Source organism: Monodon monoceros, unplaced genomic scaffold (genome assembly GCF_005190385.1).
Source record: "Monodon monoceros isolate NGI ecotype Baffin Bay Population unplaced genomic scaffold, NGI_Narwhal_1 Super_Scaffold_16, whole genome shotgun sequence".
Classification (NCBI taxonomy): domain Eukaryota; kingdom Metazoa; phylum Chordata; class Mammalia; order Artiodactyla; family Monodontidae; genus Monodon; species Monodon monoceros.
The window spans coordinates 8,013,381-8,031,255 of NW_021703772.1; the positions used below are offsets into that span (position 1 = coordinate 8,013,381).

The 17,875-nt window shown below is 37.2% G+C and overlaps 1 protein-coding gene and 1 non-coding gene across 12 annotated transcripts in view; both read right to left on the minus strand.

Annotated features, from left to right (window-relative positions):
• The window catches only part of DIS3L2 (DIS3 like 3'-5' exoribonuclease 2), a 373,313-nt gene that overhangs the window by 341,871 nt on the left and 13,567 nt on the right, over nucleotides 1-17,875 (minus strand). The gene's annotated exons all lie outside the window — the stretch shown is intronic.
• LOC114897319 lies at nucleotides 12,146-12,279 on the minus strand. The gene has a single exon (XR_003794048.1). It is a non-coding gene; the product is annotated as a small nucleolar RNA SNORA62/SNORA6 family (small nucleolar RNA).

Sequence of the window (17,875 nt, forward strand, 5' to 3'; positions counted from 1 at the left end):
TAGAAAAAAATAATGGCATTGGAAAATTACCATTGGTAATAATCATCATCATAATTAATTCATATTCATCAATGGATGTTAAAAACTAGTGGGTGGGGCTTCCCCGGTGGCGCAGTGGTTGAGAGTCCGCCTGCCGATGCAGGGGACACGGGTTCGTGCCCCGGTCCGGGAGGATCCTACATGCCACGGAGCGGCTAGGCCCGTGAGCCATGGCCGCTGAGCCTGCGCGTCCGGAGCCTGTGCTCCGCAACGGGAGAGGCCACAACAGTGAGAGGCCCGCGTACCGCAAAAAAAAAAAAAAAAAACAAAAACAAAACAAAGAGGAAAAGCATATATTGACGATGGAGAAATCTGGCAGACCACCTTAACCAAATGATCGAAGTAAACACCTATAATGGGACAAAGCAATATCATATGCCTCCTGATATGATACGTTAAGAAAAACATGTCACTTGTGAAACATCAATTAAACCCAAACTGAGGGACCTACTACAAAATAACTGGCCTATAATCTTCAAATATGTTAAATTATAAAAGGAAAAATTTCCAGGTTAAAGGAAACTAAAGACACATGACAATTCTATGCAACTTGTGATCCAGGATTTTCTTTTCATATAAACAGCATGATTGGGAAACTTGAAGACATGTGAATAAGATCTATAGATTCGCTAATGCCATTATATCAATGTTAATTTCCTGATTTTGATCCTTGCACAATGGTTAAAAAAGAGAATGGCTTCATTTTGAGTGTCTGCAACTTACTCTGAAACAGCTCAAAAAAAGGAGGGCAAGAGAGGAGGGCTGTTAATGTGGTAAAACGTTGATCCTGGGGAATCTGGCAAAGAGTATAGAGTAATTTTCTGTACTATTCTTGCATCTTTCTGTTGGTGTGAAACTACACATTTTCAAAAAGAATCCAAGTTTTTAATTATAAAATCATATCTGTTTATTGAGTTATATGTTACTCATGCTAAAGAACATTGCCAACAGCTAACAATATATCAATTAAAAAACACTCCCTAACATCATACAAATGATATACTGAATAAAAGAAGTTCAAATAATCAGTTATAGGTTATGTGGTCTACAAGATCATTCCATCCAGTTTCATACGGGTCAAGAGATTTATTAGCTGCAAGCTCAAATAAAGTGATCTCAAATGAGAGTTATGTCAATAAAAACACTGCCTCTCAACAGGTCAGAAGTGATTTTACTCACTTATATTTTACAAAATATTTTGAGGATTTAAAAGATTAAATGTCCTGAAAGGGACAACAACCCAGCACTTTTTGCAAACACAGCTGTTGGTTAAAGCTCTTGAGAGAAGAAAAGCTCTGGAATGAGAATCAGCTGTAGGAAGAGATAATGGTTATAAAATACTAAGAAAATTTTGGAATCTTTTTGTATTAATCTCCTTAATAGCTGACTTGTTTCTAAACATGTACTTCATTACTATATCCTAGGACCTCTTCCGGCCCTGGGCACAGAGCAATAAACACAACATGACCGACAAGGTCTCTCCTCTCATGGTACTTACAATCTAGGGGGCAGAGATGACAATAAACAAGTAAACAGACAATAAGGCAGTGAAACAGACAGATGAGATAGTGACAAGTGGGATGGGGAAAGAGGACACTACTTTAGCTTTGGTGATTAGGAAAGCCTCTATTGAAGAGATAATTCAGAGCTAAAATCTGAATGACAAAAAGTCCATGTGAAGGTCTCAGGGTATGGCCTTCTTGGCAGAGAGAATGACAAGTGCAAAGACAACAAAGCAGAAACAATCTCAGAATGTTCAGAGAACTTTTAAAAAGGGACCTCATTAATACTCTCAATATAGTAGATGATACCAAAGAATTGTCAATTTTGTATCCGGTGTGATAATGGCATTGTGACTCCGCATGACAATCTCCATACTGCATATGTATTCGTATGTATATGTACAATAAATGATGTCAGGGATTTCTTTAAAATATTTCAGCAAAGGAAAGAGAAATAAAAAATGGATGAATGCGGCAAATGTGCAAAAACTCTTGAATCTGGTAAATGAAGGTTGATGAACTACTCTTTCTAGTTTTTATATGTTTGAAATTTTTCATAATAATTTTAGAAATTCCACATAACAGAAACTTCATGCAAAAAATGGCAATACCTCATTTCTTCCTCTTACTTTAATACTCCAGTTCAGCTCTCACCTCTTCATTTTGTCTCCTGATTACCTCATTTGAAAAGATATAAAGGAAAGCTTTCAGGACAGGTACACACTAGATAGGCCCTACACTCTATGGCTGTGTCCAGTTTCTATGACAAACAGAACCAATCTACCTAAGGCAGGGCTGGAACCCAGAGAAAATTAAAATGAGAGAATATAAAATAAACAGCCACATACTGATAAACAACAAGTCATTCGGTCTGAGAAAAACAGGAATTGCCTGGACTAAGGACAATCCTCCCAGAGATTAAAAAACACAATAGGCTTCTTCCCCCTTCATTCCTTGGAGAATGCTCTGGCAAAGATCTCCGATTGTGAAATCCCACTGTCAGTTTTCAGTGTTGATCTCACTTGACCTTGCTATAGCACTTGACACACAGTTGAACACTCCGCCTCCTCTTGAGACTCTCTACTTCCTTGGCAGACATGACAGTAGTGCTAAAGATGCCCATACTCCTTCCTTTTAAGGACAAGGGTCACATCCACAGCCCCCTGTGAGATGGCACGCAACTTTTGTCCCAGGCAACTAGTTCTGAAAGAACCAGGAGTGGGTCCCTAACCTAACAATCTATGATCTATAGAATGATGTGTCAGAAACTCTGATTTCCGGTAACAGAGTGGAGTTAATATTCTGAAAAACCTTCTGATATCAAATTACTACAACTGCTGAACAAAATATTACCAACTTGAGAGCACTGTTGAGCTCTCAAAGAGAAAAGAAAATCCCCAGGAGCTAAAAATCAAGTGAGAGCTAGAAACCAGAATACGTAGAAGCTGAGGCTACAGAGACCCTGGGAGCACATCCTGGTTTCAGTACCAAGAGGCTTGTAGTTTAAAGCTGCAGGGGGAATAAGAGATAAAGCCTTCACCATATGAAATGTAGACAAGTAGAGATTAGCCCCACTGCAAAAAATCAAGACCCCTGAGGTCTTCAACAACTCAGTGAAAAGGTAGGCTGGAAAAAATACACCTACTGATAAAGGAAAACAATCAAGAAATGTGTGTTTTGACCTGGGCTCCAACTGGAGGCAGAGGAGAGCTCCCCCAGAAGATTCACAAGGACAGGCCTGCACTCACGCAGTGCAGTCGCAGTAACCCCAAGCACAGACATTAACTTAGAGTGACCTTAAGCTGTAGTGTCCCAGGCTGCTGGCTGAACCAAACAAATCCTCTTCAGAATATTCCCACAGCCAAAAGCCTGATAAATGCTTACAAAACACATGAGGAAGAGAGCCATCATAACTGGAAATCAGAAAAAAATAGCAAAATGTGCTGCAAAGTAATTTGGGGTCATAAAAATGACAAGTACATAATTTTTTTTAATAAATTTATTTTATTTTATTTTTTATTTTTTTTGGCTGCGTCGGGTCTTCGTTGCGGTGCACGGGCTTTTCATTGCAGTGGCTTCTCTTATTGCGGAGCACGGCACGCAGGCTTCAGTAGTTGTGGCGCACAGACTTAGCTGCTCCGCGGCATGTGGGATCTGCCCGGGCCAGGGCTCGAACCCGTGTCCCCTGCATTGGCAGGCGGATTCTTAACCACTGTGCCACCAGGGAAGCCCAGAAGTAAAAAGTAAACTAATGTTGGTGGGTAACTTTATAGGTAAATGAAAGAGACTTTTTCCTCTTGAGTTTTTAAAACTATGTTAGATGGTTAAAAGCAAAAGTATATTGTCTGATGTGGTTCTCAATGTATGTAAAGGAGATATTTAAGACAACTAGTTAGAAAGCAGGGAGGATAAAGACGCCTAAATGGTGGTAAACTTCCTACATTTCTCCTGAAGTAGTAAGATATCAACACTAACAGATTATGACACAGTACAGATGTCAATTCTACCCAAACTGATTTTTAAATTCAACACAATTCCTATCAGAATCCCATGATTTTTCATAGATATAGACAGGCTTATCTTAAAATTTATACGGAAATGCAAAAGAACTAGAATAACCAAAATAATGAGGAAAGAAAGAATAAAGTGGAGGAATACACTGCCCAATTTTAAGCTCTAAAGCTACAGAAATCAAGACTATGTGATAAGGGACACATAGACCAATGTAACAACATAGAGAACCCAGAAATAGACCCATTCAAATATGCCCAACTGATTTATGACAGAGGTGCAAAAGCAAGTCAAGGGAGGAAAGACAGCCTTTTCAACAAATGACTGGAGTAACTGGACATCATTAGACAAAAAAATAAACCTTGACCTAAACCTCACATCTTGTAAAAACATTAACTCCAAATTAACTCTTAGACTCTATGACACCAAAAGCGTCATCCATAAAGAAAAAATTGAATAAACTGTTACTCTTTTTTCATTTCTAGGACCTGGCCATTGACATAGCTGAATGGTAATTTAAGAAATTTTTACTCGACATGTTGAATATTAGAGCTCTTCTCAGAAGACCAAAAAGAGTAATTAGAATCTGAGTTCTCCGTTTTATCCTTAAGTAGTAAAGTGGACAGGTGGGAGGGACTTATATATAGTTATTTCATTTTAATGAAAGACATTGGCTGGACACCATCTACCTACAACCTATCATTTTAGGATCTTTGTGAAAATCTCTAGGGAGTTAAATTTAAGTTTTAGACCCTCAAGGCTAATTCTGGGACTGCTGGCATCAATCAAGGGTTACTGATAAAGAAAAGGGGCCATCTTATGTATTATAACAAGGCTGATGCCATATCATCTTAAACTCTAGCTCCCAAATGCTTCTCTAACTTGTAAAGCATTATAACTCTTAGTAGAATATAGGTTTATATAGTTTTAGTCTAAGTTTAAAAGCCATTATACTAGAAAATGTAATTAAGAAACTTAGCACAAAAAACAAAAAAAGGGACTTCCCTGGTGGTCCAGTGGTTAGGACCCTGGTCAGGGAGCTGAGATCCTGCATGCCGCACGGCGCGGCCAAAAAAAAAAGAAAAAAAGAGAGAGAAAGACTTAGATTATGAAATATTTTATTCCCTTCTGCAATGCCAAAGCCTAGCAAAGTGCCTGCTAAATAATAGGTCAATAAAGTTTGTGAAATGATCATTTCCAAAAGAAAAATGAAATTCTGAATTTAAGAAACTGAAATAATGAAACTCACTGAAATGTTATCACCTTTACCCTTCTGCCACAATCAATCAGACCCATTATTTTCACTCTATACTCTCAAATATGTGACAGTCTCTCTGTCATGTTCTAGTGCTCTGACAATGTCTGAGCTGAGGTCAAATTTGGGAGTCACCAGAGAACAAAGAGTAATTGGAGTCGTAAACACAGAGGAGATTGACCTCGGGAGACAGTATGGAATAAAAAGAGAAGTAGCCTAGGATTGAGACTTGAGGAGCCTCAGAGTTCAACAGCCAGGGAGAAGAAAACCAAAACTGCAAAGACAGAAAGGAATGGTCTCCTCAGAAGGATACAGAAAACTTGGGAGAGCGTGATGTCAAGGAAATCAAGGTTTCAAGAAGGTGGTGGGCAATAAAGTCGTATGCTGCTAAGAGAGGTGAAATAAAGAATTAAGTGTTCATTTGACTTGGCAGTATGGATGTCACAGGGAGCTTGGTGAGAGCTGTTTTAGTGAAGCAACAGGAATAACCACCAAAGAGAAATAAGGTGAGGCACTAATGGGCAGGGAGGACGTGGAACTAATGAGTTCAGATGACTCTTCTGTGAGGTTTGGCTGTAAGAAGGGAGAGGTGAAATTAAAAGACAGAGTTTCCATTTGCTGTTGCTATTATTTTCATAAAAGAGGAAACTTAAACGTGTTAAAATACTGAAAGGAAAGAAGAGTTGAAAAGGTAGGGCCAAGATAAATGACAGGTCCAGTGAGGAGAGGAGGTGGGACAGGGATAGGTACATTTTGACTAGTACTCCCCCAGCATGTCCCATGTTTCTCAAGTTCACACATTCACTCACCTTCCACTCCAACCTCACTCTTAAAATTGTACCCACTGAAGAACAGCGCAAATTCCACTTCCTCTCTCCTCTACAAACCTCACCTAATTTCTCTAGCTCTTGGGATCACTTCTCTGCAATCCCAGGGTGTGCTATGTTTTCCACGTTTATTTGGCCACAAAATCCTTTACAGCAGGTTCCACGCAATACACACTGGGAAAGGGACATTTACTTCCTGTCCAGCTGTCCAGCTCATGCCCTACCCTCTCAATCAGCCTTTCCCAACCATACCAGAACAAAGTAATACCTCCCTTGTAAAGTACTGAACAATTACATCGTTCAGCATGCTAAGTATTTAAGATCCTAGAATGTAAGCACCAAGAGCGTGGGGCCTTGTCTGTCTGGTTTACCACTGTATCCCAGTGCCTAGTAGGGCTGGCACATAGAGGGCACCCAGGAAATGTTCACTGAATGAAGTAATTAAAAGAGATGCCCTGGGCTTCCCTGGTGGCGCAGTGGTTGAGAGTCTGCCTGCCGATGCAGGGGACACGGGTTCGTGCCCCAGTCCAGGAAGATCCCACATGCCGCGGAGCGGCTGGGCCCGTGAGCCATGGAAAAAAAAAGGGATGCCCTTAGCCAATATTTTACAATAAATATAAATGAAGAATAACTTTTAAAAAAACTGTGAATCACTATGTTGTACAACTGAACCTTACAGAATACTGTATATGAACTATACCTCAAGAAAAAGATGCCCTGTCACTCCTCGACAATCATAAATTATTGACGAGCAGGAACTATGTCTTATGCCTATTTCTACACAGTGCCTTACAAAGCAGACCCTGAATGAATGTTCTTGATGACAGGATGATAATTTACAATGGCTAATGTCACAGTGGGAATTAAGAGTTTGGCAATAAACTTTGACACTGATGAAAACGAATGAAAAGCCTATGTAGTGTTTCTCAACTGAAATTTTAAAAGGTAATGATAATAATCTTCAAAATACTAAAACATTTCCCCATATTCCAGAATTTAAGAAAACCCTTGAAGACAACTGAACTTTCTTTCCCCTGCTTATGACATTCTTTTTAAATTCATTTAATACTCTAGAATCTTGATGTCTACTATAAGATTTATCTGAATTCTGGAGTTTAATATTTTCACATCTTGATAACACACAGGAGTACATCAGGAAAGGCAGGAAGTACATTAAGGATACTGCTAGGGTGGATCTAAGTATCATCTCCCTGCCTAATAAAGACAGAATCATCTTAATGTCATTGAAGTACCAGAGTTCTGATCACAAATAACACAACAATAAATGTAAGATTTGCTTTAAGGCAGCAGCATACAAAACCAAAATTGAAAAAGATCATCCAGGGTCTTCTCAAATATAAGCTCTGCTATCAAATATGGCCCCAAAATGTTATGAGGTGGAAGCTGCCTCATTTTTCAGCAAATAGCTTCATTTCTCATGTTTACTTGGTACAGAATTATATTATAAATTCAATCATGTTTCTCTTCCATATTTTATTATTATGATTAAAGTCATTTACAGAATTTCTAAACTGGAACAAATAAGATTACTTCTTATGCTTTAAAGACTTTCATACCAATTGGCACTTTCAAACCCCTGAAATGTATTCTATCTTCTCTTTTGGGGATAAACATACAGACCTTGGAGACAAATTCTAGACAAAGTAGCAAAAGGTTCGGGTCAAACACAAATACCTTTAGAAATAAGAAGAAATCTTTCCTCATCCTGTGGGGGAAGGAACAGACAGAGAAACTTTTGGAATCTAAAAGAATAGGGACTAAATAAAAACTTCATGTTTTTAAAACAGAAATCAGAATCTAGAGAAGCACAAGAAGGCACCCAATTGGTATCAGAATTCATGCTCAGTTCTAAATAGCAAAAGAAAGTGTCTCATAAACAAAAGGTTTTATTTTCATAACGTGAGTGGTCACACTGGAATATCTCTGCCATCAGTAAACTTGGGCAATAATAGGATAAAAGAATATTCTCTCTCCTGAAGAAATTCAGGGCAGTATTTCAGCAGCACTGAAAAAGCTGCTCAGAAGGTACTGGAAATTGCGACATGCCTTTCATTAACTCCTAGTCCGTGCTATCAAATAAAAGTCTAAGACCTTATCACTTTTCCTCATTACTTTTGGGTAGACTTTTTTTATCTTTTTATTTTGGAAATTTAAAAACAATCACAAAGTAGAAAGAATGATGTAATGAATGTATGCTCATCACTGAAATTCAATAATTACCAATTAATACCCGATGTTATTTCACCTACTCCTATACACACACACAGCACTTCACCTTCCACAAATACACATACACGTACTAAACTATACTGAAGCATGTGAGAAGGCTTTTAATTTCCCTTTTAAAAACTCTTAAATTACAAGTCATAAGTGGTAAAATATTTTACTCAGTGAAAACTACTGTTATCACTTAAGGCCTTTACTTACATAAAGCATAAATTTTATGGAGCAAGGTAATCATACAGATTTCGTGCAAATTTCATGCTGTGATACAGAAGCAACGATTTAATAATAGAGCTGAAAAATAACTCATCCACCAGCTATATGCATAATTTGAATGGTAATCAAAGCCTTCATCTATCCACATACACTAATCTCAAAATTAGTAAGACAAAGGAAAAAAGTTGCAAAGCTTATCTGATCACATGGCCAATTTTACCATGGCAATTTGGAAAAATATGTGACTTTTACAATCTATAATCAACTGGACAAAATGACTAAAATATACAAGAATTGAAAGCAGTTTTCCCTAAGTTATTTCAAATGTCAGTTTCCATGAAAACTATTTTTTTTTCTACTTTAAACAAAAGATTAATATCAACCTGGCTTCTGTTAGGTTTTTTTTTTTTTTAATGTCACTTATATCTTACTTTTTTCTTGGGAAGGTGTTGCTACACCAATGCCTACTCTCAGGGCTGCAGCTACAAACATCTGGAATTTACTACCTACAGACTGAGCCCCAAGCAAGATAGGGCCTCGCTAAGGACCATGTTCCTGCCTACAACACAAGGTCCCCATGGCATCTTGCAGGACACTCCAGAGGAAGACATACAAAGTCACAAGCAGTTGTACTGTTCCTTGCTGCTTCAAAAAGAGAACTCAAAACAGCAGCCCTGGAACCCTTACTTCTCGGGAGACAAAACAAACCTAAAGTCTACTGGTCCCAGGGAAATAAGCTGGGCCTCCACTTCCACTCCAGAGCTCCAGTTTCCCAGTGTTGACGCAAGCCTTCCAAGTGGAGGAGGAAAGCATGGGACATCAGCTCCACAGCAACGTTAAGAACCTTGGGATTACTTTAAAATTGCAGGCTGTAAGAGTTCACCTTGTCATTTATGGGAAGCTACATCACTAAGACCTTGCTACTTCCAGATGCACATAAAATATAAAACCTATATTCATACAGGGCCTTTGTGCACGTTTCATAATCCAGATGTGAGGAAATCCAAAGCAACTGTAATCTTGGCAAACCTACACACATGTATTCTGTGTTACTTCACATGGTAGTGACCTTAAAAGAAACTTGAAAAGAAAAAAGCACATTTTAATCTCTGCAACGAATTACAAAGAAAAACTCCCAGACATATCAGAGATCAGAAAATTGCCTTCCTTCAGGGATAGTGGAGCTCTTTTTTTGAAACAATTAACAAAGACTAGACCAAGCACTGAAGAATATGCTGGAACAATTCTTACCTGGCCTGAGGACAAGGGCCAGAAAACTTAACAGTGTTTCCTCTAAACTCGCACTTCTAATTTGCTAAGACAACCAGCTGTTTGATGTTTAAAAGTTCATTTCAAATATTTAATACTTTCAAAAAGTACCTTAAATGCTTATCAGATGCAGAATAGGCTCAATTTTAGTTCCCACTTGAAGCAACAGACAAACATTTGAAGCTATTACTAAACAGATCATCTACTGTAAAACAAGTCAAATAATATGTACTTATGTCAGTTAATATAGAAAATGGTTTCCCCGGTTCTTAATTTAAGGTTAAAATGCCAGTTTTCTGGAGGGCCAAGTGCTACTACAATAGGCTAAAAGGTTAATGGAAGACAGCAGAGCTTAGTGGTTAAGAGGCTTCTGAAGCCAAAATGCCCAGGTTTGAATCCTGTTCTACCACTTAAAAGTTGTGGCTTTGGGCAAGTTATTTAACATCTCTGTGCCTCAGTTTCACCATCTAAAAGAGGCAATACTAAAACCTACCATGTAGAGCTGTCTTTAGTACTACATGAGGTAATACATGCAGAGTTCTCAAAGCAGCACCTGGCAGATAGTAAGCACTCGGTAAGCATTTGCTATTATTAATGTAAGGTCATTTATTTACCTTGGCAGCAATCTTTATTTATTTGATAAACCAGTACCCACACAAAAAGATTTAAAAAACTAAAAATAATTTTAATACCATAATGGAACTTTAACCAGTCTCTTTAGCACAACAATAATAAATGACCTTCCCTCCTCTTGCCTCCTTCCTCTACCCCTCTTGTAACTGAAGAAAAAGTCCAAACTCCTTAGCCAAACATTCAAGTTGCTTCATAATCTGTTGGCCCATACTGGCTCACCATCTTGCACAGTCCTCTAAGAGCCTTCTGCTTCAACCAGTTTTCTCATAATCCTCTAAATACACCTTGTACTCATTCAACAAGCATCTGAGAATCTACGGTGCCAAGCAGCGTGCTAACACTACATGCAAAAATTAATACACAGTCTCTGCCCTTAAAGAGATCACAGAATATATAGTAGAAAAAGAGATATGCAAAAAATAGTTTCAATAGAATATAACTACAGTCACAAAAGAGCAAAGGTAAGGTAGCTGCACGGAGAGGAGTTGATAAATTGTTGGTGAAGAAGTCCCCTCCGGGAGGGCTTCACAGAAAAAGGCTGTGAGAAATGCTCAAGGGTAGAGGAATGCACCAGGCGGAGAAGAGGTCAGAGGGCACACTCTGGAGAACAAACGGTGAAAAATATGGGCAAAGAAATTCTGGGGAATGACTTGCAGCTGGACTGCTGGGGAGTGGACCAAAGCTAGAAGCTAGAAAACAAGGATAGGCAAGCAGACCCTTGTACCCAAATCAGAAGCTCTGGGTAAGGCTTTACCCTGGGACCACCAAAAAGTTCTGAACAGGGGCCTAACATGATCAGATTTACAATTTAGTGTCACCACTGCACCTGTAGTTCACGGGCTGACTTAGAAGGAGACACTGGAGACTGAGAAACCTGTTAAGACAGCTGGAAGGGTCCAGGCAGTGGTAGGGATGGAAAAAAAGGAAGCAGATTCAAAATGTAAATTAAGAACAGAATTAGTAGAGGGCATAAGTAGAGGGGAAATTCTAATAAGACTCAGAGATTTCTAGCTTGAGTAACTGAATAAATGGATGAATGGTGACAACACTTAGGCAGCAAAAAGAATACAGGACCACAAATGCAGAGCCTGAATCTTTATCCTAAGAATAATGGAAAGCAGGGCAGAGACAAAACCTAAGAAGAGGTAAAAACCTATACAGACCTTTAACCAGAAAAGAAACTGGAAAATGCTGCCAAAGATCCACAAGCTCTCCCCAAAATGCACGGGGCTCAGATCGTTTTAGAGACAGGTAAATTCAATGTTATTTAAACTGCTGGGGGGAGGGGAGGGGTTTTTTAAAAAAACTTTGCGATTCATGCTAAGGCTAAATAATAACACTGATACCAAATCTGACAAAGACAGAACACATAAACACACACGCACTCTTTCACACACAGAATTACAGAAGAATTTTTGTTGCGAACATAAATGCAAAACCCAAAATAAGACAAAAAATAAAAAATTTATCCAACATTAAATTTTAAAAATTATATTCCATGAATGCATGGTAGACAATGTTTACTCTAACATTATGAAATCTGTTAACATATTCACTATATAGTAAATTAACACAATGGAACCAAACTGTCATCAGGCTAGAAGCCAAAAGGCATGGATCAAGTCCAACACCTGTTTCATTTTCTTTCTACTTGCAGCAAGGATTACTATCAAACTCCACTCACTGGGCCAGACACCCTTGCCACTCATGCAGCACACAACCTACACCTGTGAGTTCATCGGCCAGCCAGTGGCCTCAACTCTAAGCCCTAACAATGTGCACCCAACTCGTATTCGTAATTAAGACTTCTTAGTAAACTAGGACTAAAAAGAAATTTTTCTAACGTGATAAGATATATTTCTCAAGGAAACAACACCTCTTATGTAGTATTCAGGCCAAGAATAATATACATAACTTTAATCTAATCATAAGGAAACATCAGACAAACTAAATGAGGAACATCCTGTTAAAAACAAAACAAAACTGTCTTCTTCAAAAAATACCAATGTCATATAGACAAAAAAGGCTAAAGAGCTGTTCTAGATTAAAGGAGATAAAAGAAACATGACAACTAAATACCATGTGGGATCCTACACCAGAGCCTGTCCTAGAGGGGGAAAGATGCTAAAAGACATTACTGGATCAACTGACAACTTGTAATAGATGGCAGATATGATCAAAGTTGTATAAATGTCAAATTATCTAAGTTGATAACTTTTCTTCAGGTGTGTAAAAATATCCTTATTCTTGACAAATACTCACTGAAGAATTTAGGGGTAATCATGTATGCAATTTACTCTCAAGAAGCTCAAGAAAACCGTTATTTTATATTTGTGTGTGTGTAGAGGATGAGAGGGAGGGAGGGTGAGTGATCACAAAAAATAAAAGAAATGGGACAAAATGTTAGCAACAGGTGAATCTAAGCAAAGGGTATATGCACTCTTGGGCATTTATCCCAGAGAAATGAAAACCTACATTCACACAAAAACTTCCACATGAATGTTTATAGCAACTTTATTCGTAATAGCCAAAAACAACCCAGGTGTCCTTCAACAGATGAATGGTTAACCAAGCTATGGTACTTCCACGCCACGGTACTACTCAGCAGTAAAAAGGAACAAACTATTGATACATGCAACAACCTGGAGAAATCACACGGGAACTATGTTGAGTGAAAAAAGTCAGTCTCAAAGGTATGTACTACATACTTCGTTCCATATATAAAGCATTCCTGAAATGACAAATTAGACAGAAAGAGTTTAGAGGTTGCCAGCGGTTAGGGAGGCAGAGAGTGAGGGAGATGGCTATGGCCGTGAAAGTGTAGCACAAGAGGTCCTTGTGAAGGAAATATTCTGTATCTTGACTGCGGTGGTCAATCTACAGATGTAACACAATGAAATACACACACATACACAGAGTACAAGTAAAACTGGTAAAATCGGAATAAGATGGGTAAATTGTATTGATATCAATTTCCTAGTTGTGATATTATACTATAGCTCTCCAAGAGGAAACCAGATGAAGTGTACACAGGATCTCTCTGTATTATTTCTTACAACTGCATGTGATTCTACCAAGTAAAGTTTAAAAAGGAAAAAAGTTAAAAGATAGCCACAGAAAATAACTTATGGATAATGACAAAGCACTAGAGGCACTCCCAGAACAGGAAAAGGCTGCCAGCTGTAACAGTTAAATTATTTACCATTCATTCAATATTGTTCTAAAGAAGCTAGTTGTTGCTATATAACAAAAAAGGTAATATAAATATTAGAAAAGAGACAAAATGATCAATTATAAATGAAATTACTGTCTACCTAGAAAATCCAATACAATCAAGTGATAAAGCATTACAATATGACTCCAGTAGTGTCCAAATACAACGCGGATGGTTGTATCTGGAACCAACTTACGATGGTTCAACTCAGGATTTTTCAACTTTACGATGGTGTGAAAACGATATACATTCAGTAGAAACTGTACTTCCAATTTTTGAATTTTGACCTTTTGTCAGGCTAGCAATATGTGGTAGATACTGTCTTGTGATGCTGAATAGTGGCAGTGAGCCACAGTTCCCAGTCACCCACACCTTTACAAGCGTGAACAACTGATACACTTACAACCATTCTAGACCCAGACAACCCTTCTGTTCTTCACTTTCAGTACAGTATTCAATAAATTACATGAGCTATTCAACATTTTACTATAGAATAGTTAGATGATTTTGCCCCACTGCGGGGTAATGTAAGTGTTCTGAACACATTTAAGGTAGGCAAGGCTATGCTATGATGTTCAGTAGGTTAGGTGTATTAAACACGTTTTCAACTTGGCTGAAGAGTTTACTGAGAAGTCGCCCCATCAAGGAAGATCTGTATATAAAGTTAATAGCCTTTTTATTATATTCCACTAATAATCAGTTAGAAAACTTTGTATAAAAAAGAATTTTGTTTTTAAATTCTTTACATAAGTCATTTGCAATTATTTTTTAATATTTAAAAAATTTTTCCCAGGAATATAGTGACTATATGTCTCTAATAAGTTTCTCCAAAACAACATATTCTCCAGTTCTCCCCCATTAAATACCATATTTAATCTTCTCTGATTTGTTGTTTCTCAGTGTCTAGTCTACCTTTCACTTTAGAAGCCAAACTTGATTCAAAAATATTTTCCAATCCCCCAAGACCTTAAATACTTTGAACAAGCCTAAGCCAGCTGTAAAGGACGAGGATCTAAGGTTTCTTCCAGCTCTGAATCTCCATCTTGTCAGGAGCTAGAATCCCTTTAATCAGCTCTAGGAGACTAAATGGGCACTCTTCTGCAGACCTCAGGAGCATCTCTCATCTTCATGAGGTTTCTCTTGGAACATGAATTCCAAGTTCACAGTCAGTGAAGCTCATTCTACCACATTTACTCCATTCATTCTAGTCAGGGCCTCTCACATTAACCCCCATTTCAAACTAGAGCTGCTTCTAAACCACTATCAGCCCAATCCATTTCCTCCATGTGGATCTACTGTGCAGTGCATCCTACATAAAAGCCAAGACAGTTTCTCACTCCTTATGCAGAAATACTTCTGCTAAGTTCCAGGTCTCCCAGGATAACAAGAAATATCCTCAGTTAAGAAGCAAAGATACAAAAAAATAAATTATTTTCATAGTTCTTGAAGAGCACAGAACCTATTATACCAGAGTAGGAAAGAATGGCATACACTTTTAAGAAAAGGAAGAATTTCTTTTACCTATTTTTTTAATATAAATTAAACTCTCTTGTTATCATTCCAGGGACAGCAGGGGATGAAATTCTCAAGTGAAATATGGCACTGGCCTACACCATCTTAAAAATGCCAACAGTCTAGCAATGAGCCATCTCTTTAACTGTCTTTGCCTCTCAAAGTATAACAAATGAAACCTCTATTTAGACACACCACATTCATAACAACAATTTTCTTTAGAAAGTAGGATTACTAAGGATTCTCACTTTAAGGCATACATTTTAGTAACATTTGATTTTTTGTTTCTTACAAGAGTATAAATTACATTTCTCAAACAACATTATATATACATGTATATGTACACATATATTTTAACTCTATTCACTAGTAATAAAAAGCATCTATTTAGACTTATCAATTAAAAATAATTATGCTTTTTCATAAATCAAGTTGGTTCAATAGTTTAAGAGGTTTTCAATATTTACAGATAATATAATTGTCTGTCTAGAAAATCTCAAAGGTTATACTCACAAATTACTAAGAGTAATGATTTCATCAAGAATGTCAGAAAGGGCAGATTCAACATCAACAAAGAAATTATCGATAACATTTCTATATGCCCACAATAATTAATTTGAAAACATGAGAGGAAAAATATCAATTCTTAGCAATAACCAAAATCACAAAATGTCTGGGGACAAAATTAATAACACTGATATAAGACCTAATTTAAATTCAAACATCATTATTTTTAAAATTATAAAAGACCTAAACAAATAAACAAACCCTGCTCTTGACAAGAAAGACTCAATATTACAAAGCTATTGGCTGCAAATTAGTCAAAAAATTCAATGTAACCACAATTAAGTTCCAATCACAACTTTTTTATAGAAACTAAGAAGCTCATCTTAAAAATCAAATGGAAAAATAATGGGCAAAGGCTGTGAATAGACATTTTTCCAAAGAAGATATATTATGGCCAAGAAGTTCATGAAAAAGATGCCCAACATCATTAGCCATCAAGGAAATGCAAATCAAAACCATGAAGGGACTTCCCTGGTGGTCCAGTGGTTAAGACTCCACACTCCCACTGCAGGGGGCCCGGGTTACATCCCTGGTCAGGGAACTAGATCCCGTATGCCACAACTAAAAGATCCCACACGCAGCAAAGAAGTCCTGTGTGCCGTGACTAAGACTGTGCACAACCAAATAAATATTTAAAAAAAAGAAAACACACACAATGAGGTTCCATTTACACTCAAAAGGATGTCTACACCAAAACAAAACCCAGAAAATAACAAGTATCGGCAAGGATGTAGAGAAACTGGAACCCTCATACGTAGCTGATAGAAATGTAAAACGGTTCAACCACTGTGGAAAAGAGCCTGGCAATTCCTCAAATAGTTAAACATAGAATTACCACATGACCCAGCAATTCCCCTTCTGGGTATATACCCCAAAGAGTTGAAAATAGTTACTCAAATAAATAAATGTACACACATGTTCAAAGCAGCACTATTCACAACAGCCAAAAGGTGGAAACAACTCAAATGCCCATCAACAGATTAATGGATAAACAAATTGTGGCATATACATACAACAGAATATTATTCAGCCACAAAAAGAATTAATTCATGCTACAATATGGATGAACCTCAAAAACATTATGCTAAGTGAAAGAAGCCAGACAGACACAAGGTCATGTATGATTCCATGTACTATATATGTAATATCCAGAGTAGGTTAAATCCATAGGAACAGAACACAGATTGGTGACTCCCAGAAAACAGGGAAAGGGAAGAATAGGAAGCAACTACTTAATGGGTACAGGGTTTTCTTTTGGGGTGATGAAAATGTTTTGGAACTAGACAGAGGTGATGGTTGTACAATACTGTGAATGCATGAAATGCCACTGTATCCCTTTAAAATGGTTAATTTTATGTTATGTGAACTTCACACCAATAAAAAATAATTTCAAAAATCAAATGGAAGAAAAAAATGTACACAATGGATGAAAAATATTTGCAAAGGAAGAGTAACAAGAAAAGATTTACTCTCTCAGATTTGAAGACATACTATAAAGTAATGGTAATTAAAACAGTATGATATTATTATAGTTGAAATAGGCAAAAACATCATAGAAGAAAACTAAGTCTAAAAATGGACCCTTAGGAAATTCTAAAAAAGGTATTTCAAATTAGTGGGGGAAAGACCACTCAAATGGTAATAGGACAACTGGCTATCTCCTTAGAGAAAAGCAAAGTTAGATCCTTAATACTATACATAAAAAATAGACTACAGTTGGCTTAAAGTGCTAAATGTTGGAAGTAAAATTATAAACATATTAAAAGAAAATATAGGAGAAAACTGCTCAAAATCTAGGGGTAAAGAAAGGCTTCTTAGTTAAGACATAAAACACAGAAACCATAAAGAGACTCAAATTTTAAAAATTAAAAGCTTCTGTAAACCAAAAGAAACCATAAAGACAAAGCAACAGACTAGAAGAAAATATCTGCAACATTTAAGACTTCAAAGATTTATATACAGAATATGTAAAGAGCTACAAATCAATATGAAAGAAGCAACCCAACTAAAACAAAACAAAACAAACAATAATAACAACAACAAAAAAAAAAACAGGCAAAAGATAAGAACAGTCACATAAAGAAAT